The sequence below is a fragment of the Euprymna scolopes genome, chromosome 46 (assembly GCF_053919585.1).
Source record: "Euprymna scolopes isolate OS-2025 chromosome 46, ASM5391958v1, whole genome shotgun sequence".
In the NCBI taxonomy this organism is placed as follows: Eukaryota; Metazoa; Mollusca; class Cephalopoda; order Sepiida; family Sepiolidae; genus Euprymna; species Euprymna scolopes.
Window position 1 is genome coordinate 101,629,436 of NC_136527.1, and position 25,862 is coordinate 101,655,297.

A 25,862-nucleotide genomic window follows, 5' to 3' on the forward strand; every position below is an offset into this window, starting at 1 on the left:
AAAAAACCATAAAGCGGAAGACCAGTACCCGCATTAAGCTGGTCTGCAGTTTAATTTGTTGCTGGCTATCTTGCTCTTGCTTGTTGCTAGATCTCAACATTGTGAACCGAGAGAGAGACTTAGCTGTCGTACAAAGCTAAGACTCTGTAACATCATATTTGTATAGATACTCCCTCAGACATTTGGGCTCATGGATTTTAAATGCCTGAGGGAGTGGCACTCGTCTGACAAGACGTTGCAATCATCATGTATGTACGTATGTATGTATTTGATACGTCTCAAGTGGTTTCATCAGATGTGCCTATGGCGAATCTTAGGTGCGGGTTGGCAAATGTATGTCAGTGATATGGAGGTTCTTGAATGGAGCTCACATTATCAAACATAGATTGAGATGAAGTGGACATGTGGTGAGGATGTTAGACAGTCGACTTCCCAAACAACTTCTTTATGGCGAGCTAAAATGAGATTCAAAGATTGTTTGATGTCCACCTTAAAAAAATGTGAGATAGATGAAAGAACCTGGGAGAGTCTTGCTTTGGATCATGGAGAGTGGAGAAGGACCTTGTGGGGAGGTGTGGGCAAGTTTGAGGCTGATGGAACCAAGTATGAGCGACTGAAACGTGATGTCCGGAAGGGGAGGATGAAAGAAGCAGTAGATGGGCTGGGGCGCCAAATTGGTCTGGAGCGTGAGGTGTGCGGAAGATTATGTCTGAGCAGAGCTGGGCTGATGAGCCACCCAACTACTCATCAGTGCAGTGGGCCACAAAGCAGTCTTGTATTGCCAGATCTAACCTGTGTCAAATGTGGGCAGACATGCAAAACAGCAGGTGGTTTGAAGCAGCATTTGATTATACATAGAAGTGACCATCAAGAACGTGCTGCTAGTGGCGCACATGTCTGCACAATGTGTGCCAAAGAATGCCAGAGTTTGGCAGGGCTTAAAAGCCACCTATGTGCGGCCCATTTGTTTTCATGTTTCTGTATATCTTTTTTTTTTGTGCTATATCAATACCTCTATAAAGCCACCATTCGCCCATGTATGGAGTATTGTTGTCACATTTGGGCTGGTGCATCTGCTGCTAGTCTCTCGCTCCTAGACAAAGTTCAAAAGAGAGTTGCTAATCTGATAGGCCCTCACCTGGCATCTAAGCTTCAGTCTCTGTCCCATCGACGAAACGTTGCATCCCTCTGCCTGTTCTACAAGTATTTTAATGGTGAATGCTCTGATGAACTGCAGACACTTGTGCCCCCATGACATACACACCCTCGACAAACCCAACAGGCAGCTAAATTCCACCCCCACACAGTAGAGATCCCTAGATGTAAAAGATCTTTCTACTCCAGTAGTTTCTTCCTCAGAACCGCTAGACTCTGAAATTCCATTCCAGGTCCCTGCTTCCATAACTGTACTGACATGCAGAAGTTCAAGTGTAATGTGAACCGACATCTTGCTGCCCAAACCCCAACATAGTGCCCCAGTAGTTGCTGCCCCTGATAGTAGCCCCCTACATCAAAGTGGCAATGTGCCTTGTTTGGTGTGAAAATGTAATAAAAAAAAAAAATAATGACAATGTTCGAAAACGAATTTGCTGCCATCACATCATATATGTATGTATGTTTGCCTAAAACTTTTGACAGAGGTGACAGATTTTCACGAGATTAGTATCATTTTTAAGCTCGACCCTTCGGACGACAAATATCGAAAAATTGGCTAAAAGACATAAATCCCTTCACCCTCAACTGGGTACTTTTCTACACGGAGGGGTCACTTTTTTTGCTGATATTTTCGAAAGCCATCCCCACTTTTCGATTGTCTAGCCTTAATTTAAACATTTGTCACTCCCGGTTTGGTGATGGATGCAACAGCAAAGACGTCACTTTTTTTTCACGCTCTTTTCCTCCTTCGTAAGTTCTTTTCAAAGTCTTAACTCTCTTCACAGACAGCGACTGACGGATGGATGAGGTGGGGAGGGGTCCTCTCTCAGGGAATGGCGGGTTTATATGATCTGTTCTCCTCGAATTCAATGAGCAATCTGTTTAATTTTAGAGCGCATCGACCCGATGTGGTGGGGGGAAGTCTCCCCAGCCAATCAAATCACGCTAAGCCCCAACGATCTGAGACCCCATTCCTGCCTGTCTGCCTGCCTGCCTACTACCACTTGTTTTTTTTTGTTCAACACATACCTCCAAACACCTGGGCAATGCCGGGCACCCAGGCTAGTTATGGATAAAAGTAGGTATGATATTATGACGTTATGGAAAAAAAAAGAAAGAAAAACCTGTAAACTTTTAGGAAATTTTCAACGTTTCACCCGCATTTTCGGGGGGCTTCTTCAGAAAATGATAAAGATGATTGAGAAATAAAACCATGATGAGCAAAAAAACCTTTGCGTCTTCTTCTTTAAAAAGTGATATATATATATATATATATATATATATATAGAGAGAGAGAGTTTCAAAGAATGCTATTCTTGCAATTCTCATCAGAGGACAGAAAGAGATCAGCAAATTATATTTGTAGCAATGCTAGAAATTTCTGGTTATGGCACTAAATAAAACCGCAATTTATTATATATATATATATATATAAAACCTAAAGTAATCATACAGCTGCTGCGAAAATTTAGAGATGATAATTAAAGCACATAATAACAAAATATTAAATAAAGCAATGAAAACAACAACAAAATAAACAATAAAAAAGTGGATATCATGACAAAAATAAAACTAACACAAAAGACACATATAAAACTAGTAGAAATAATAATAATAATAATAATAATAATAATAATAATAATAATAATAATAATAATAATAATAAAACTCCGGACAACGACAGCCATGCTAAAAATAAAAATACTAATAACAAACAAGATAAATGCAACTGCAGATCCCGCACATATAATTTCGATATTTCTGTTTTCAAAATTTTAAAAATAGCTATTATAAATTAATAAATATACCTCAAATTTCAGTGTCTTTGATATATTTTACAGATTTTTTTTTTGCAGAATATAACATGGGCACAACTTCCCATTTGAAAATCAAAATATTTAAAATTGATTCATACTCTATGGCTGGCTGGGATAGCTTCTGTACATTCATATTTACCTCTGCACTCCATGTTTAAAAAGGAAATGTCCTCGGCATTATATTTTTTATATCTTATTCACAGTTTTGTGTTAGGGGTGTCAAATATTCACCCAAAATTGTAATACACCTATCGCACGGCCCTTGTGGAAAAGGCATGCTTCCAGTTCCGGACCTGTATCGAGATGGTGATTGAGGCTGAAGGTGGCTACATTGAATAGATGTTGGCTTTACTGCGTAATCAAGCTAAATGGTTTTTTTTTACATAAAAGTTTTAAAATAAAGCTGTAGTGTAGATGTATCAGAATTTTTGTAGGAATTTTTGACACCCCTAACACGAAACTGCGAATAAAATATAAAAAAACTCGTAATTTCTCTTTTAAAAGTGGGTTGCTTATTTTCTTTATAGAATATACTTCCAAAATAAATTATTAAAGTTGTTTAAAAAGTAATAGAAATATTATTTTTTTATTTTTTAAAAAACAGTAATGAAATTAATTGAATTTTACGAGTTCAGTATTTTTAAATTTTAAAAATCTATCAAAATTTTTCTATTGATTCAATTTTTTAGGATATTTTCAAGGTCAATATGAAATTTTATGCTCTTTCCAATAAACTGAATATAATATTTTAGACAAACTTTTTTTTTTAATTCACGCCCTCTATTTTGAAATGTCTATTAAAAAGTAAATAATTAATTTACTCACCAAAGTTTTATATATCACAAATTAAAGATAAAAGATCAATAAATAATATATTCAAATTAAAAAAAAAAAAAATAGAAGTGTTTTTTAGAAATTTACCTGTAAAGTCCGAAGTTTAAAACCCCCTTTTTTTAAAAAAAAACACGTTTTATTATTATTATTATTATTATTATTATTATTATTATTATTATTATTATTATTATTATTATTATTTTTTTTTTTTTTGAATGAATGAAACGTTGGTCCTTGCTCCTTTAATTGAAAAAAAAAAATTAGGGTTTGAATGACATTTTCAAGTAGTTATAAGCTTGGAAAGACAGGCGTTGAATTATTCAATATATTTCACGCATTCGTAAGGTTAGTTTCTGACACACCTACCGGATGTAGTGTCGTTTCCTTTAGGGAAACACTTCCACCCTGTATCGATATGCTTTTCTCCGTGTGTTAAAAGTACAAGTCTGTTCAAAGTTACCCGAGAGATACGGACGATGATTGAAAAAAAGAAAAAAGAAAAAAAAAAAACCACAAGCCAGTAACAGCCCTTCTGTTCGGTTCAGTTTTTATGTTTCCCGTTAAAAAAAAACAACAAACAAAAACAACAACAACAACAACAACAACAACAACAACAACAACAACAAAAATGCAATTTTATTTATTTATTTTTATAAGTTTTTTCCATTTCTTTTTTTTGTAGATGCTGTTTTTGAACGAAGTTTGTTGTCCGTTATTGATATCTTGTGTCGATCCAAACAGTTTTGTGTGTGTGTGTGTGTGTGTGTATTTGTCTGCATGTGTGTGTGTATATGGGAAAAGGTTCAGGGACTCTACAAAGAATAATCTGAAAATCCTACATATCAATATCAACACACGCGAAGAATTTACTCTGCAAAGGCCGAAGTGGCGAAAACTTGTACGTGAAAGTTGTGATGCTCTAGAGAAAAGAAAGCAAGCGCACAACAATATGAAGTGAGAGCTTCGCAAAGGTTTAATTGATAGCTGGAAATGCGACACTTGTAAACGAATGCTTTTGTCAAAAGCTGGCTACGTCAACCACCTTAAGTCGCACAAAACTCCTATTCAGGTCAACTTTGCACCTGTTAGTCTGAAACAAACGATCTGTTTAAGATGCAGCAAAGTTTGCAAGTCTACTGCTGGTCGGAGAAGACACGTGATTGTTCATAGGAATACACTTCAACCTCCAGAGGAAGTCAACTCGATGGAAATTGCTCAATTTATATGTCACATCTGCTTCAAGATGTGCAAATCTGTGGCGGGAGTGCAGAGTCATCTGAGATGGCATGGATGACAAGATTGGGAGAACTCAATGTGACGACGATCATCTGGAAAGATGCAGCAATCATCATCATCATCATCATCATCATCATCATCATCATCATGTGTGTATTTGTATGCGTATGTGTGTGTGTATGTGTGTGTGTTTATGTGTGTATGTGTGTACGTGTGTGATCTATCCACGAAAACAGGGACTTGTACAGTGTAGTGTCTGTTCTAATGTTACACTTTGCCGTTTTTGTCCAGCGAAGGAGAAGTCCGTCATGACCGAGACAATTAAAATTTTTGTTCCTATCCGGACTGCTCCTTTTTGGGGGAGTTGGATTTTCCCCACATTAAAAACCGATCTTGTGTCTAACTCTGCCCTCGTGGGGAGGCAAGTAAATAGAAACAGGCTCCTGTATACATTAATAATCTTTTACACATTTCAGGTGAAAACATTAGTCAATGTGTGCTAAAGTCCAAAACTAAAAACTTTAAAATATTCGGGTCTGTTTTCAACGAATAATTTAAAATTGTTGTCGAAAATTATTTTTTATGATATTAAAACCTTTATTATCCAATATTTTCTCCCAATGATTTTCACTGGTCGCCATATTTGTTTTTGCATGCGTATTAAATTTTAGCGGAAAAAATAAAATTTAATTCGCGCAAAAAAAAAACAAACATGGCCACCAGTGTTGAATATTAGTATCCTGGAAAACGCTGGATGACTTAATTGAAGTGAAAGTGGGCGATCGTCGGGTTAGGGTTATGAAACAGGAGATATTCAATAGAGAATGTTTCCGTATCCAAAAGGACGTCACAAAATAAAATATTAAGATGATAAAAAAGTAAAACAAAGGATGATGCCAGAGAAAACAGAGAAAGAGTTTGATTTTTTTTTTTTTTCCAAGGTGGTCACTACTTATCAAGGCCTGGAAGCCACTCAGGGATAAGGGTTATTGCAAGTACAGTACGTTAGTGTGGAGATTTAATAAAGTGTCTACTTAAGGGGACGGTTCATCAGGAATTTGTTTATGTTGAACTTGAAGACATCCAGGTTGTAGTCAGGTGGGAAGCAGGCAAGTGGCAGAGAGTTCCACAGCCGTGCAGTTCTAAGAAAGAAGCTTTATTCATGGAATCTACATTTTGATTTAGGCACACATAAAGAGCGGGGAAAATTTTTGACAGTGGATTCAGTTAGACGGGTGTTTTTCGTAAAAGATTGGTGCGGGGGGACTAGAGATTGGAGCTCAGACGAGCACCTGACATGGGAATAACGATAAAACAAAGACAGGCTCGCAACGTCTCTTCTGTGGGAGAAAGGTTGCAGGGAAGAGAAAAGGGCATCCCCCACTAAGCCACGAAGTCTATTTTGTACTCTGTCAAGGCAGGATAGGCTGTTTTTAGCAGCTCCTGCCCAGATATGGCAACAGTATTCCATCCTTGGACGTACTTGGCTTTTATAAAGATAGAGAATTGCATCAGTAGTGAGATATCTTCTGGAGCAGTAGAAGGATCCCACCATCTTTCCAGCGACCTTGGCAACAGACTTGATGTACGTGTTCCATTTCAGATCAGGAGTAAAGGTCAAGCCCAGAAGCTTGTCAAAACACGGGGCTTCTCCTATCTTATCGTTATTCCCATGGCAGGTGCTCGTATGAGCTCCAATCTTTAGTCTCCCCTCGCCAATCTTTTACGAAAAACACCCGTCTAACTGAATCCACTGTCTCCGGTTTTATCGTTATTTCCATGGCAAGTGCTCGTCTGAGCTCCATTCTCTGGTCCCCCCCCCCTGAAAAACACCCAACTAACTGAAACCACTGTGAATACTTTTCCCCACTCTTTATCCGTGCCTAAATCAAAACGTAGATTCCATGAACAAAGCTTCTTTCTTAGAACTGCACGCCTGTGGAACTCTGCCACTTGCCTGTTTCCCCTCCCCCCCGAATTCAACTTGGATGTCTTCAAGTCCAACACAAACAAATTCCTGATGAACCGCCCCCCCCTTAAGTAATGATACCTTATCAAATCCCCAATACTAACTATTACTGCGATACTATCCCACTGATTAGTGTACACGCAATGACCCTTATCCCCGAGTGGCTCCTGGGCCTTGATAAGTGATGACTCCCATGTTAAAAAAATCCTTAGAAAATGACCCCCAGACCGTAGCTAATAAAACTTAGTTGCTTTCCTTTAACAATTATTAATACAAGAAGCCTCTCCAACTATCCATGACTAATAACATTCAAACTCCTTCAAACTCCTCGGCTTAGCATTCACAGGAAGCATGAACCGGAAGAAATAGAAGACATTATGAAGGTTGTTTTTCTTCTTCTTTTTTTTTTCATTACATTTATTATTATTGGTTCATTAATACTTTAATTATTTTTCGTTTTGCATTGGAATCTTTTGTTTATAGATTACTGGCCTAGCTACCCGGCGGTCCCAGGTGTTTGGAGGCGTGTGTTGAGCAAAAAAAAAAAAAAAAAAAAAAAAAAAAAGTGGTAGTAGGCAGACAGGTTTGAACCCATGAATGTGAAGAGCGGTGTTAAAAAAAAAAAAAATGATAGTAACGTGGGGAGAGAGGCGAAACAACAGTAGGCAGCCAGGGTGAGGAGAGGTGTTTAAAAAAAAAATAAAGTGGTAGTAGGGAGGCAAGTTGGCAGGCTCGAACCCCGTGATGCGAAGGTAGAAAAAAGAAAATGAAAGGAAATCTTATGTCTTAGCCGATGTCTCCAAGCGTTGAAATTAACCGAAGTCCATCCAACGGTGACGATGATTTGCTAAAATGTCAGAAACCCCCCCCCCCAAAAAAACGACCCCTCCTTGTATAAAACGGCCGAGTTTAGGGTGAAAAAATTAATGTTTTTCGCCAATGTTTCGATATTTGTCATCCGAGATGTCGGACTTCAAAATGATACTGATTTCATCAGGATCCGTCGCCTCTGTCGAAAACTAAAACATCGTTCCCTCTCCTCTTTTTTTTTTTTTTTTTTTTACATAGGCCTCACCACGTATCAAGGCCAAGAGGCCACTCGAGGATAAGGGTTAAAGAGTGTACAGTAGACAATTGGACAATATAGTAACCGTTAGTAATGGAGATTCGGTAAATTTGTAAACTTATATGGAACGGCTCATCAAGAACTTGTTTACATTAGACTTGAAGACATACTGTAGTCATCTGGAAAGCAGGAAAACGGAAGACAATTCCACAGGCGTGCAGTTCTAAGAAAGAAACTTTGTTCATGGAATCTACGTTTAGGTTTAGGCACAGATAAAGAGTGAGTGATAGTGTTTTCTGCTAGACGGGTGTTTATTGTGAAAGTTTGGTGAGGGGGGACCATAGATTGGAGCTCAGTCGAGCACTTGCCATGAAAATAACGATAAAGCAGAGACAAACTCGCGACATCTCTTCTGTGAGAAAGAGGTTGCAGGGAAGAGAAAAGGACATCCCCCGCGAGGCTATGAAGTCTATTTTGAACTCTGTCAAGGCAGGACAAGGCTGCTGCAAGAAAGGTGGGCTCCCTGTACCCTGTACCTCTAGAAGGCCACCATTCGCCCATTCATAGAGCATTGTTGCCACATCTGGGCTGCTGCATCTACCACTAGCCTCTCCCTCTTGGATAGGGTCAAAAAAGAGTTTCCAATCTAGTATGTCCCACTTTGTCAACTAAGCTCCAACCCCTGTCCCATCACCGCAGTGTTGCATCCCTGTGCCTGTTTTACAAATATTTTAATGGAATATGCTCTGATGAATGCGTTGAACTTGTGCCTCGCTCAATGTATATATCCCCGACAAACCCGCTTAGCAACAAAATCTCGCCCCTTCACCATTGAGGTCCCTAAATGACAGAAAGCTTTCTATTCTAATAGTTTCTTACCTCGAACAGCTAGACTTTGGAATTCCCTTCCTGCTAACTGCTTCCCAAACTGTACTGACATGCAGAACTTCAAATCTACATCTATATATCTAGTGAAAGTGTCTGTGTGTGTACATTTCCATACGCAGTAACTCTTTCAATTTTAAGTCTACAGACTCGAAATGTGATATACAGTGTACTGAGATGTGGGAAAATCTTTGTAATCAATTTTCGGCCAGAAATTTGGCTGTCAAGGGGTTAAAGTTCAATGATTTGACCTTTATGATAGCCAATGACCACATCTCTTTATGGATAACCAAATCTCTTTATGATAACCAATAACCACATCTCTTTATGATAACCAATGACCATATTTCTTTATGATGACCAATGACCATATTTCTTTATGATAGCCAATGACCATATTTCTTTATGATAACCAATGACCATATTTCTTTATGATAACCAATGACCATATTTCTTTATGATAGCCAATGTCCATATTTCTTTATGATAACCAATGACCATATTTCTTTATGATAACAAATGACCATATTTGTTTATGATAACCAATGACCATATTTCTTTATGAAAACCACTGACCATATTTCTTTATGATAACCACTGACCATATTTCTTTATGATAACAAATGACCATATTTCATTATGATAACAAATGACCATATTTCTTTACGATAGCCAATGACCATATTCCTTTATGATAGCCAATGACCATATTTCTTCATGATAACAAATGACCATATTTCTTTATGATAACAAATGACCATATTTCTTTATGATAACCAATGACCATATTTCTTTATGATAACAAATGACCATATTTCTTTATGATAACCAATGACCATATTTCTTTATGATAACAAATGACCATATTTCTTTATGATAACAAATGACCATATTTCTTTATGATAACCACTGACCATATTTCTTTATGATAACAAATGACCATATTTCTTTATGATAAAAAATGACCATATTTCTTTATGATAACAAATGACCATATTTCTTTATGATAACAAATGACCATATTTCTTTATGATAACAAATAACCATATTTCTTTATGATAACAAATGACCATATTTCTTTATGATAACCAATGACCATATTTCTTTATGATAGCCAATGACCATATTTCTTTATGATAACAAATGACCATATTTATTTATGATAGCCAATGACCATATTTCTTTATGATAACAACTGACCATATTTCTTTATGATAACAAATGACCATATTTATTTATGATAACAAATGACCATATTTCTTTATGATAACAACTGACCATATTTATTTATGATAACCAATGACCATATTTATTTATGATAACAAATGACCATATTTCTTTATGATAACCAATGACCATATTTCTTTATGATAACAAATGACCATATTTCTTTATGATAGCCAATGACCATATTTATTTATGATAACCAATGACCATATTTCGTTATGATAACCAATGACCATATTTCTTTATGATAACCAATGACCATATTTCTTTATGATAACAAATGACCATATTTCTTTATGATAACCAATGACCATATTTCTTTATGATAACAAATCACCATATTTCTTTATGATAACAAATGACCATATTTCTTTATGATAGCCAATGACCATATTTCTTTATGATAACGAATGACCATATTTATTTATGATAACAACTGACCATATTTCTTTATGATAACAAATGACCATATTTCTTTATGATAACAACTGACCATATTTCTTTATGATAACAAATGACCATATTTATTTATGATAACAAATGACCATATTTATTTATGATAACAAATGACCATATTTATTTATGATAACAAATGACCATATTTCTTTATGATAACAAATGACCATATTTCTTTATGATAACCAATTACCATATTTCTTTATGATAACAAATGACCATATTTCTTTATGATAACAAATGACCATATTTCTTTATGATAGCCAATGACCATATTTCTTTATGATAACCAATGACCATATTTCTTTATGAAAACCAATGGCCATATTTCTTTATGATAACAAATGACCATATTTCTTTATGATAGCCAATGACCATATTTCTTTATGAAAACCAATGGCCATATTTCTTTATGATAACAAATGACCATATTTCTTTATGATAACCAATGACCATATTTCTTTATGATAACCAATGACCATATTTCTTTATGATAACAAATGACCATATTTCTTTATGATAACAAATGACCATATTTCTTTATGATAGCCAATGACCATATTTATTTATGATAACCAATGACCATATTTCTTTATGATAACCAATGACCATATTTCTTTATGATAGCCAATGACCATATTTCTTTATGATAACCAATGACCATATTTCTTTATGATAGCCACTGACCATATTTATTTATGATAACCAATGACCATATTTCTTTATGATAGCCAATGACCATATTTCTTTATTATAACAAATGACCATATTTCTTTATGATAGCCAATGACCATATTTCTTTATGATAGCCACTGACCATATTTATTTATGATAACAAATGACCATATTTATTTATGATAACAAATGACCATATTTCTTTATGATAACAAATGACCATATTTCTTTATGATAACAACTGACCATATTTCTTTATGATAACAAATGACCATATTTCTTTATGATAACAACTGACCATATTTATTTATGATAACAAATGACCATATTTATTTATGATAACAAATGACCATATTTCTTTATGATAACAAATGACCATATTTCTTTATGATAACCAATGACCATATTTCTTTATGATAACAAATGACCATATTTCTTTATGATAACCAATGACCATATTTCTTTATGATAGCCAATGACCATATTTCTTTATGATAACCAATGACCATATTTCTTTATGAAAACCAATGGCCATATTTCTTTATGATAACCAATGACCATATTTCTTTATGATAACAAATGACCATATTTATTTATGATAACAAATGACCATATTTCTTTATGATAGCCAATGACCATATTTATTTATGATAACCAATGACCATATTTCTTTATGATAACCAATGACCATATTTCTTTATGATAGCCAATGACCATATTTCTTTATGATAACCAATGACCATATTTCTTTATGATAGCCACTGACCATATTTATTTATGATAACCAATGACCATATTTCTTTATGATAGCCAATGACCATATTTCTTTATGATAACAAATGACCATATTTCTTTATGACAGCCAATGACCATATTTACTTATGATAACCAATGACCATATTGTTTTACGATAACCAAAAACCATATTCCTTTATGATAACCAATGACCATATTAATTTATGATAACAACTGACCATATTTCTTTATGATAACAAATGACCATATTTCTTTATGATAACAACTGACCATATTTATTTATGATAACAAATGACCATATTTATTTATGATAACAAATGACCATATTTCTTTATGATAACAAATGACCATATTTCTTTATGATAACAAATGACCATATTTCTTTACGATAACAACTGACCATATTTCTTTATGATAACAACTGACCATATTTCTTTATGATAACAAATGACCATATTTATTTATGATAACAAATGACCATATTTCTTTATGATAACAAATGACCATATTTATTTATGATAACCAATGACCATATTTCTTTATGATAGCCAATGACCATATTTATTTATGATAACAAATGACCATATTTCTTTATGATAGCCACTGACCATATTTATTTATGATAACAAATGACCATATTTCTTTATGATAACGAATGACCATATTTCTTTATGATAACAAATGACCATATTTCTTTATGATAGCCACTTACCATATTTATTTATGATAACCAATGACCATATTTCTTTATGATAACAAATGACCATATTTCTTTATGATAACCAATGACCATATTTCTTTATGATAACCAATGACCATATTTCTTTATGAAAACCAATGGCCATATTTCTTTATGATAACCAATGACCATATTTCTTTATGATAACAAATGACCATATTTCTTTATGATAACAAATGACCATATTTCTTTATGATAGCCACTGACCATATTTATTTATGATAACCAATGACCATATTTCTTTATGATAGCCAATGACCATATTTCTTTATTAAAATAAATGACCATATTTCTTTATGATAGCCAATGACCATATTTCTTTATGATAACAAATGACCATATTTCTTTATGACAGCCAATGACCATATTTATTTATGATAACCAATGACCATATTGTTTTACGATAACCAAAGACCATATTCCTTTATGATAACAAATGACCATATTTATTTATAACAACTGACCATATTTCTTTATGATAACCAATGACCATATTTATTTATGATAACAAATGACCATATTTCTTTATGATAACAAATGACCATATTTATTTAGGATAACAAATGACCATATTTATTTATGATAACAAATGACCATATTTCTTTATTATAACAAATGACCATATTTCTTTATGATAACAAATGACCATATTTATTTATGATAACAAATGACCATATTTCTTTATGATAACAAATGACCATATTTATTTATGATAACAAATGACCATATTTCTTTATGATAACCAATGACCATATTTATTTATGATAACAAATGACCATATTTATTTATGATAGCAAATGACCATATTTCTTTATGATAACAAATGACCATATTTCTTTATTATAACAAATGACCATATTTCTTTATGATAACAAATGACCATATTTCTTTATGATAACAAATGACCATATTTCTTTATGATAACAAATGACCATATTTCTTTATGATAGCAAATGACCATATTTCTTTATGATAACCAATGACCATATTTCTTTATGATAAAAAATGACCATATTTCTTTATGATAACAAATGACCATATTTCTTTATGATAACAAATGACCATATTTCTTTATGATAACAAATGACCATATTTCTTTATGATAACACATGACCATATTTCTTTATGATAACAAATGACCATATTTCTTTATGATAGCCACTGACCATATTTCTTTATGATAACCAATGACCATATTTCTTTATGATAACAGCTGACCATATTTCTTTATTATAACAAATGACCATATTTCTTTATGATAACAAATGACCATATTTCTTTATGATAACAAATGACCATATTTCTTTATGATAGCAAATGACCATATTTCTTTATGATAACAAATGACCATATTTCTTTATGATAACAAATGCCCATATTTCTTTATGATAGCCAATGACCATATTTCTTTATGATAACAAATGACCATATTTCTTTATGATAACAAATGACCATATTTCTTTATGATAACAAATGACCATATTTCTTTATGATAACCAATGACCATATTTCTTTATGATAACCACTGACCATATTTCTTTATGATAACAAATGACCATATTTATTTATGATAACAAATGACCATATTTCTTTATGATAACAAATGACCATATTTCTTCATGATAACAAATGACCATATTTCTTTATGATAACAAATGACCATATTTCTTTATGATAACCAATGACCATATTTCTTTATGATAACAAATGACCATATTTCTTTATGATAACCAATGACCATATTTCTTTATGATAACCAATGACCATATTTCTTTATGATAACAAATGACCATATTTCTTTATGATAACAAATGACCATATTTCTTTATGATAACCAATGACCATATTTCTTTATGATAACAAATGACCATATTTCTTTATGATAACCAATGACCATATTTCTTTATGATAACAAATGACCATATTTCTTTATGATAACAAATGACCATATTTCTTTATGATAACAAATGACCATATTTCTTTATGATAACAAATGACCATATTTCTTCATGATAGCCAATGACCATATTTCTTTATGATAACAAATGACCATATTTCTTTATGATAACAAATGACCATATTTCTTTATGATAACAAATGACCATATTTCTTTATGATAACAAATGACCATATTTCTTCATGATAGCCAATGACCATATTTCTTTATGATAACAAATGACCATATTTCTTTATGATAACAAATGACCATATTTCTTTATGATAACCAATGACCATATTTCTTTATGATAACCAATGACCATATGTCTTTATGATAACCAATGACCATATTTCTTTTTTTATTTGTTTTTTTTTTCAAAATTCCTGGATTCGGCATTAAATAACCCCAAAAGGGGTTGATATGTCGTAAAACAAAAAAACAAAACAAATAGGTAACTGAGGTTCTTGTTAGCATAAAATGTATACATTAGAAAAAAAAAAGATAATTTGTGCACCTGCTCATCTAATAGGTATTAATAGCAGGAAAGAAGAAGAAAGAAAAAGAGAAAGAAAAAGAAAATAGGAAGGAAAAGAAAGACAAAAGAAAGAAAAGAAAGAAAGAAAAAAGAATGGAAAAAGCAAAAGAAAGAAAAAAAGAAAAAGAAAACGGAAAAGGAAACAAAAGAAAGAAAAAGGAAAGACAAAAGAAACAGAAAGAAAAAAAATGAAAAAAGATAAGAAAGAAAAAAAGGAAAGAAAAATGAAAGACAAAAGAAAAAGAAAGAGAAAAAGGAAAGAAATAAGAAAAAGAAAAAAAAGAAACAGAAAAAGGAAAGAAATAAGAAAAAGAAAGAGAATAAAGAAATAAAATAGAAAAAGAAAGGAAAAAAGAAAGAGAAAAAGGAAAGAAATAAGAAAAAGAAAAAAAAGAAAGAGAAAAAGGAAAGAAATAAGAAAAAGAAAGAGAATAAGGAAATAAAATAAGAAAAAGAAAGAAAAAAGAAAGAGAAAAAGGAAAGAAATAAGGAAAAGAAAAAAAAGAAAGAGAAAAAGGAAAGAAATAAGAAAAAGAAAGAGAATAAGGAAATAAAATAAGAAAAAGAAAGAAAAAAGAAAGAGAAAAAGGAAAGAAATAAGGAAAAGAAAAAAAAAGAAAGAGAAAATGGAGAGAAATAAGAAAAAGAAACCGAATAAGGAAAGAAAATAGAAAAAGAAAGAAAAAAAGGAAAGGAAAAAGGAAAGAAAAAAAGAAAGAAAAAAAAGAAAGAGAGAACACATCTGTTCCAACTTTGCAATTCAGAGATAAGAGAAAGACAAAAAAAGAAAACATTTTTTTTTTAAGTATAGCTAAAATAACATACTTAGCAAGTAGATCAAAGAGTCTAATGTTTTGTTTATGGGGACGGGAAGGGGTAATGTGGGGGTCGAAGTAGGGCAGGCGAGGGGGTGTGGCTTGGGTGGAAGAGGGGAGCTAAAAGATGGAGAATAATTGATCCAAATACAAATGTATTCTTTTATTTATGAAATCATTTCACATGAATATGCATTTTATTTTATGATCAATATTTGATTTGCCAGAGAAGAGGAGAGTATCTTCTTGTATCTAAAGTAAAATGATATTTTCCCCCGATTTCATTGTCCGGAATAGCTTAATAAACAAAAGTTTATATTTAGTCCTCTCCCACCGCAAGAACTCCGACACCAGGGTCGGAAAGTGGGATCGAGAAGTCAGCTCCCCGGAGGAGGGGGCACTCTGACCTGCAAAAAGTGCCTGGGCAGCCCCGTCGGCATTCCCCGGCGAGAGCGCCTGAGGTGATTAGCAATAAACTACCCCCTCCCAACTTCTTAAAGAGAGAAGGTAAAACCTGGGAGCGTGGACCTATAGGAAATAATTGCTTAAATAAACACAAGGCCAAACGACATTTCTTTTAACAAAACAACAACAAAAGGTTTATTTAGAAAAGGCGAGATTGTATCTCAGGCTGGAGAGAAAGAAAGAAAGTATAAATGTCTGTTTGAAGGTGTCGTCTGCCATCAGATTGCAGTTGTCAACAAGTAGCAGTGGGAGGAGTGAGAGAGGTCTCTGTATAGGTTGCTTGCTGGCGTCTCTCTGTCGATTGCAGCTGAGACCCCAAAAGGCTAAAAATAGTTCTTAAGGGGACAGCTCAAATCAATGCGCCCAGCCAGCCGATTGGTCAGTGTGGCCGAATCATTTTGGCACCGGGCATTGATCCGCTTATATAAATAGTTTGTTAACTGCTACAGACCTCCTAGAACTGCACAAAACTTTACTCCCACTGCAAAATCAACAGGGATCGGATCATTACTGGAATGGTCGAATCTCTGTCGATCTTGGGGGCCCAAGATTAAGACCCTTAGCCGATAATAAACAAATGTTACATGAAAAAAAATTTATTTTACGTTTCTGAAATTTTTTGAGGTGAGGATTAATTCTTTAGACTATTTGTGATTCTTCTGACTACTATTTTTTTTTTTTTTGTACATAGAAATCATCACTTATCAAGGCCCAGGGGCCACTCGAGGATAAGGATTAAAGAGTGTACAGTAGTCAATAGAACAATATCGTAGTAATCGTTAGGGGTGGAAATTTGGTAAATTGGATTATTTAAGGAGAACGGCTCATCAAGAACTTGTTTACATTGGACTTGAAAACTTGAGTGTTATTTGCACAAGATTTGGGTCGATGTAACCACCAACTCGGGAATCTGCACATACTTGGTGAAATTCAGCTGTAAAAACCATATCCTTGGAGGTTGAAGGTTCTTTTATTCATGCACCAAAAATACAATTACGAATTACTTAAGAATTCTACCCGGTCATGGCTGACAGAACACAAGCATATTACCTTCGTGGATTAAATAAAGAGTTTCATTCAAAATTCTAGATTGCCGAGTTTGACAGAAATTTTCCCCGAGTTCGACAAGATAAACCTGAAGAAGGCTGAAGGTTACATTGGCTGAAACGTTGTGCAAATAACACTCGAGATGAGAACAGTAGTCCGAATAATACGAAAAATCGATTTCGACAATAAAATTGATCTGTTACAATTGATTTTTCAATCCTCTTTAATCAATTTCAATATTTAGTCCGGATCGATATTTTGTTTTTTTCTTTCTTCTTTTTACTAATTAAGAAAAAAGGTGGCAGAGTTTTTACACTCTCATTATCCTGCCTGAACAGAGTTCAAAACAGACTTTTTTTTTACATAGTCATCACCACTTATTAAGGCCCAGAGATCACTCGAGGATAAGAGCTAAGAGTGTACAGTAGTCAATTGGACAATACAGTAATCGTTAGTAATGGAAATTCAGTAAATTTGTTAATCTACATGGAACGGCTCATCAACAACTTATTTAGGTTGGACTGGAAAGCAGGAAAACGAAAGACAGTTTCAATGGTGTGCAGTTTTAAGAAAGAAACTTTGCTCATGGAATCTACGTTTAGGTTTAGGAACAGATAAAGAGTGGGGGGAAATTAGAGATAGTGTTTTCTGCTAGACGAGTGTTTCTTGTGAAGTTTGGCGAGGAGGGACCATAGATTAAAGCTGAGTCGAGAACTTGTATACGTATATATATATATATATATATATATATATATATATATATATGTATACGTATTATACATATACGTATAATATAGAAGTATATATATGTATATATTTATATATATATACATATTACACACACACACACACATATATATATATATATATATATATATATATATATATATATATTTATATATATATATACGGAATAATCATTTTAACACACCGGTTCTCGCTAGATCACATTAATATTTAGTCCGAATCGATATTTTCTTTTTTCTTTTTACTAATTAAGAAAAAAAGGTGGTGGAGTTTTTACCCTCTCATTAACCTGCCTTGACAGGGTTCAAAACAGACTTTGTGGCTTAGTGGGGGATGCCGTTTTCTCTTCCCTGCAACCCCTTTCCCACAGAAGAGACGTTGCGAGCCTGTCTATACTTTATCATTATTTCCGTGGCAGGTGCTCGTCTGAGCTTCAATCTATGACCCCCCCCTTCGCCAAACTTTCACGAAAAACACTCATCTAGCCAGAACCACTGCCAATAGTTTCCCCCACTCTTTATCTATGCCTAAACCTAAACGTAGATTCCATCAACAAAGCTTCTTTCTTAGAACTGCACGCCTGTGGAACTCTGTTCCGTTGACCTGCTTCCCAGCTGACTACAATCTGATTGTCTTCAAGTCCAATGTAAACAAGTTCTTGATGAACCATACCCCTATGTAATCCAACTTAACAGAAATCCCACTACCTATGTTAAAAAATCGCTATAATCACATTGACTATTGTATACCCATTAATCCTTATCCTCGAGTGGCCTCCGAGCCTTGATAAGTAGTGATTCCTGCGTAAAAAAAAACAACAAAAAAACATGTGCTATGCCTACCACCCATTATGTCGAGGTAGTTTATGATACTGAATTTAAAGCTAAGTTTCTTCCTAGCATATAATCAACACTTTTGGTATCTGTCCATTTAATAGGTTTTAATACCAAGGAATAAAAAAGATACACCTAAAGAAGGCCGAAGGTTACATCGACTGAAACTTTGTGCAAATAACACTAAAGATGAGAATAGTAGTCCAAATAATATGAAAAATCTATTTTGTCAGTCATTTTCGCCAATAAAATTAAGGAAAACAACAACAAACAAAAAACAATTTAATTCTCAATCTCTTTAATCAATTTCACTATTTAGTCCGGATCAATATTTGAGTATTTTTTTTTTCTCTTTTTTTTTTTACTAATTAAGAACAAATGTGGCAGAGTTTTTATCCTCTCATTAACATGTACTATGCCTACCACCCATTCCACCGAGGTAGTCTATGACACTGAATTTAAAGCTGAGTTTCTTCCTAGCATATAACGCATAGACTAAAAAAGGGGGGGAACAACAACAGTTTTTGTATCTGTCCATCTAATAGGTTTTAATAGCAGGGAAGAATAAAAAGGAAATAAAATAAAAGAGAGAACAAGTCTAAGAAGTGAGAAATGGGGGGGAAAAAAACATTAAAAAAAAAAACCAAAAAAAAAAACCCCCCAAAACAATTGAGTTCCAAATCCTGTTAATTAGTAGAAGTTTAAATGCAACGCGAACAGATATGTTGCTGCTCAACTCCCTACGGTGCCTTATTAGGCAAATAGTAGCTCCTTACATTCCAAGTGCCTTTTGTTATTCAAGATATAGTCCTAAAAAATTTTTTTTTGTATTGATATTCATATTAAAGGCCCTTTTTTTCTATTTATTTAATGCATTTATTTGCGTCTTCCCTGAGAAAATTAGTCACAAGGCCGTTTTTTAATGTAGAGAGTGAGGGGAGGAGGACCAGTTCTCCCGAGAGGGAACTGGATAGTAACAATTGGTATGAAGGGTTTCCCCTACATTGACCAAAACTGATTGATCAAGAACAATGGTCTGATATGTGAGGTTGCCCCCACATATGGTCTTTGATTGCAGTATCTGCCGAAACAGATACTACACTTTGATAACAGAAAAAAGATCTTGGCCCAAAGGCCAAGAGGAAAAAAGGCAAACCTTTTTTCCTGTTTATTTAAAAATAAAATACAACTTTGTTATATGTGGGTCATGGAATTGCATTCACTAGCAAAAGATCTAGCTAATTTGCATATTCTTTTAAACATTCATTTTAATTGATTCCCTATTAGTTTTTTTCGGTTTTCTTATGGGATGATCATCTTTAGTTAACTATTACATGTAATTATATTAATGCTGATATTATACATGATTTATACTTGCGTAATATTTGCGTAAAAAGTTTATAGTAAACACAAACCTCTTTCTATATATATTTATGTATTCGTATATATATTTGTTTAAAAAATTTTGCCTACCAAACTCCTCCGTCAGTTTTTTGTCTACAGGCATGAAACTTAATATATAGAGTATTCATGCAAAACTTTATATTTGGGTTTTAGCTGGGGAAAATCGGTGCAAAAGTGTGAAAATTAAAAAAAAACATTAAAATTGCCAGGTGAAGATCGAACAACGGCATAACGAATATGCATGCATATTTTTTGGGGGGGGGCTGGTTTTCCTCAACATCGTGGGGATGCAAAATATGACAGAAACTGGCCTGCAGCCAACCTTCGTTTCTGCGCCTGCGTGATTCTTAACTTATTCACTTCAAGTCAACATTTAGATTGGCATCGATAAATTTGAATGCTTTTCACTTCCTATGGCTTCGTAGCGTAGCGGTAAGATGTCACGTTTTCTTCCACTTTCTTTTCTGCCTTCGCGTCACGGGTTCGAGCCTGCCTGCCTCCTAACACTTATTTTTTACCAAACACCCGGGCAACGCCGGACACACTTGCTAGTTTAAACAATAAAAGAATGTTTCTCCTCTACTTCATTTTCTGGGCTACTTTCATCCTGGGCCCAACTCTTCTGATCTACATTAATGATCTTCCAAAGTGAACTCCGAGCGTTGCAAAGAGGAAATGAACGGGTCCTTAAAAAAAAAACGATCAAAATTGAAGCCACCATTTTCCTCACACGCACTTTAAAATTTTACCCCCTCCCTCTTTTTCACATGTTAAACCAAACAACTTGACACCCATGGGTTGCTGTACTCGTGGGAGCTTTAAGAGAGCCACCTATTGACTTGCACCAGCTCTACCATGCGAAATGCGAGGATGAGAAAATAAGATAAAAAGTCAGCGCCCCAGAGGAGGAGTGCATTCTGACTCTGCAAAAGATGCCTGTGCAGCCCTGTTGACATTCCATGGGAGAGGCACCTCAGGCGATTAGCAATAAACGAACCCTTCTCAAAGAGAGAAGGCAAAGCCTGGGAGGATAAACCTCCTAGAACTGCACAGAATAAGTTACAATACTCCAAAGTGAATTAGATAGATTGGCTGAAGAGAGCTTGATATGGGGACCTAAAACGGTTCCCTATTATCATGTTTGAAACCGACGGTACCAATAACTTATCCCATCTACACTTTCTGAAAATAAAAATTTAAATACTATGCTTTAATTTTGAAATTTTTTCCCTTATAATAGAGCACTGTGCTGGAATTCTTTTTTCACAAAAATATGATTGAGTAATATATATATATACTAGCATTTCAGCCCGGCGTTGCCCGGGTGTTTGGAGGTGTATGTTGAGCAAAACAAAAATAGCGGTCAATTTTTTTTAACTTTGACCCCTATTATGACCCCTTAAAATTTATAGTTTCGGGCTCAAATCACTTTATTAAGTTAGATCCAGGTTCAAGGAACCTATATCTAAAATTTCAAGTGTCTAGACCCAAAATTGTCGGAGGAGTTTGGTAGAGTTCTTAAAGGTCAAATCGTTGAAATTTGACCCCTTAACAGCCAAATTTCTGGCTGACACCCGTCACATCGATTTTCCCAAATCTCAGTACCCGGTATTTCAAATTTCGAGTCTGTAGACTAAAAATTGACAGAGTTATTGCGTAGGGAAATGTACACAGACAGACACACAGACACACAGACAGACAGACAGACACGTTCACTTTTATAGATATATAGATATATATATAAGTGAAGGTGTGTGTGTGTGTGTGCGTGTGTGTGTGTGTATACACACACGTGTATATTTCCCTACCAAATAACTCTGTTAATTTTCGGTCTAGAGACTTGAGATTTAACATACGGGAAAACATGTTAAGGAGTCAAAATTGGAGTCAAAGTTTAAAAAAATTTGACCTCTGCTACGGTTTCTACCAAATTACTCAGCCAATTTCGGGTCTAAACATTTGACATTTTACATAAAGAGTGTTCAGAGATAGAGCAAGATTTTTAATCGGTTTGGGTAAAAAATTTGAGCTGCCAAGGGGTCAAAATTCAAAAGATTTGACCTTTGCGGTGTCTAGCAAACTACTAATACACGCTGCAATCAACGGGAAACAGGTTGTTACAGTAATGCCCTATGTAATGTTTGTAATTAAAGGGAAATAATCCAAAAGAGTTATCTCCCTTACATAAGCTAATGAGCAGTAAATAAAATAAGGCTTGCTAGGCAGATTAATGGCGGCCGAGCCATAGTCAACACGTTTCTGTATCTTGTCCTTTTGTTTCACAACTTGACTTCTGACAATATTACAAGTTAGAAAAGCATTTCATCCAAGGCATGAAAATTGTTAAAAACACCCGTCTAGCTGAATCCACTGTGCAAAATTTCCCCCACTCTATATCTGTGCCTAAATCAAAATGCGGATTCCATGAACAAAGCTTCTTTCTTAGAACTGCACGCCTGTGGAACTCTGTTCCGTCTGCCTGCTTCCCACCTGACTACAACTTGGATGTCTTCAAGTCCAATGTTAACAAATTCCTAATGAACCGCCCCCTTAAGTAAACACTTCATCAAATCTCCACACTAACATAATGTACTTGCAATAACCCTTATCCCTGAGTGGCTTCCGGGCCTTGATAAGTGGTGATCACTGTGTAAAAAAAAAAAAATCCTCTATTGAATATTATACAAGTTAGAAAAGCATTTCATCCAAGGCATGAAAATTGTTAAACAAAATGTTTTTACTATAGGCTTTAAAAATAAAGGTACAAGATTCAATTTGAAATTTATTTATCTTCAAAGTGCACTTTTATAAATTTTACAAAGTAAGGTATAAAAATTTAATTTGAATTGAATCAAAAAATTACCTCGGATTTATTTTATGTAATGTACATTCTGTTGCACTTTTTAAAAAAATCATTGAAAATTTTATATCTATATCATTAATTGCTAGATGAAAGATAATGTTTTGATGAAATTGGATGAAATGCTTTTCTAACTTGTATCTTATCTTTTTAAGATTATATTTTAAAACTCTCCTTCTCTCTATTTCAGTTTGCATTTCTCCTCACACCAAAACTCATTTTTGCAACCCCCTCTTTGTATTATTACAGGTCTGAATATTCTCTCAGTTTCAGTTAATATTTCTCCTCACACCACAACTTATTTTTTGCAACCCCCTCTTTGTATTATTACAGGTCTGAATATTCTCTCAGTTTCAGTTAATATTTCTCCTCACACCACAACTCATTTTTGCAACCCCCTCTTTGTATTATTACAGGTCTAAATATTCTCTCAGTTTCAGTTAATATTTCTCCTCACACCACAACTTATTTTTTGCAACCCCCTCTTTGTATTATTACAGGTCTGAATATTCTCTCTGTTTCAGTTTGTATTTCGCCTCACACCACATCTCATTTTTTGCAACCCCCTCTTTGTATTATTACAGGTCTTAATATTCTCTCTGTTTCAGTTTGTATTTCTCCTCACACCACATCTCATTTTTTGCAACCCCCTCTTTGTATTATTGCAGGTCTAAATATTCTCATTGTTTCAGTTTGTATTTCTCCTCACACCACATCTCATTTTTGCGACCCCGTCTTTGTATTATTACAGGTCTGAATAATGAGAAAATCTGAATTTTTTTAACAAAAACTTTAAAATAACTTTTTTAGATTAAATTTTTTAAAACTTCTTTCAGAATAGAAAATCTTTAAAATTTAATAAGGAACATATTTCATATAGGTTTCATCAACAAATATTCAGTACATAACGAGAAAAATAGATGAAAATTTCAAAAGGACTGTATAACTGGTTACAGTCAATAGTAGTGCTCACCAGCGAAAGTCTTTGTTATTGTTATTCTATTATTATTATTATTATTATTACTATTATTATTATTATTTAAAACATTTTGTGTCCTGCTCTTTTGTGCTAGGACTAATAGTCTAATCTCTTGATTTTGGGGCGGATTGTTTTTTTTTATCTGCTAAAAATCTTTGTAAAAAAATAAACACTTCTTTTTTTTGTTGAACTAAGTTGGTTGGTTGTTTTTATTTTACGGCATATCAACCCTTTTCAGGTTATTTAATGCCAAATCCAGTGATTTTGAAGAAAATTTTTTTATTAGAATATGTATATATATATATATTTTTTTTTTTTGCAAGTCGGTTTCTATTTAACCCATAGTTGGGACCCTAACAGGTACCACCACTCTGGATCAGAGTGGACCTAGGAGCAATGGCAATTAAAGGGTGGCTCCACACTCCCCAAAGCCCACAAGCTGGGGTCTCACCATCAGATATAGTTTAAGGTCATATCAAGGACCCTGTCACACTAACAAACAAACACAAAAAAAGAAAATACAATTTTATTTTATTTTTTTACAAAGGAGTCACCACTTATCAAAGCCCGGAGGCCACTCGAGGATGAGGGTTAATGAATGTACAGTGGTCAAGGGGAACATGTCAGTAACCGTTAGTAGTGGAAATTTGGTAAAATTGGATTACTTAAGGGGAACGGCTCATCCAGAATTTGTTTACGTTGGACTTAAAGACGACCATATTGTAGTCAGTTGGAAAGCAGGAAAACGGAACAGAGTTCCACAGGCGTGCAGTTCCAAGAAAGAAGCTTTGTTCATGGAATCTACGTTGAGGTTTAGGCACAGATAAAGAGTGGGAGAAATTATTGATAGTGGTTTCAGCTAGACGAGTTGTTTTTTGTGAAAATCAGGCCAGGGAGGATCATAGTTTGGAGCTCAGACGAGCACTTGCCATGAAAATAACGAAATAAGCAGAGACAGGCTCACAACATCTCTTCTGTGAGAAAGAGGTTGCAGGGAAGAGAAAAGGGCATCCCCTACTAGACTACGAAGTCTATTTTGAACTCTGTCAAGGCAGGATAAGTTGCTTCTAGCAGTTCCTGCCCAGATGTGGCAGCAGTACTCCATCCTTGGACGTACTTTGCTTTTATATGGGCAGAGAATTGCATCGGCAGTGAGAAAATGTTTTCTTAAGTGAAAACATCTTTTTTTTTTTTTACTTGATAATCATCACTTATCAAGGCCCGGAAGCCACTCAGGGATAAGGGTTATTGCGTGTACAGTAATCAATGGGATAATATAGTAATCGTTAGTAATGGAGATTTGATAAAGTGTCTTACTTAAGGGGGCGGCCCATCGGGAATTTGTTTGTGTTGGACTTGAAAACATCCAAGTTGTAGTCAGGTGGGAAACAGATAAACGGAAGAGAGTTCAACAGTCATGCAC

General features: G+C 34.2%; 1 protein-coding gene across 1 annotated transcript in view; it reads right to left on the reverse strand.

Moving 5' to 3' along the window:
- Nucleotides 1–25,862, reverse strand: part of LOC145271205 (uncharacterized) — a 533,901-nt gene that overhangs the window by 58,520 nt on the left and 449,519 nt on the right. The gene's annotated exons all lie outside the window — the stretch shown is intronic.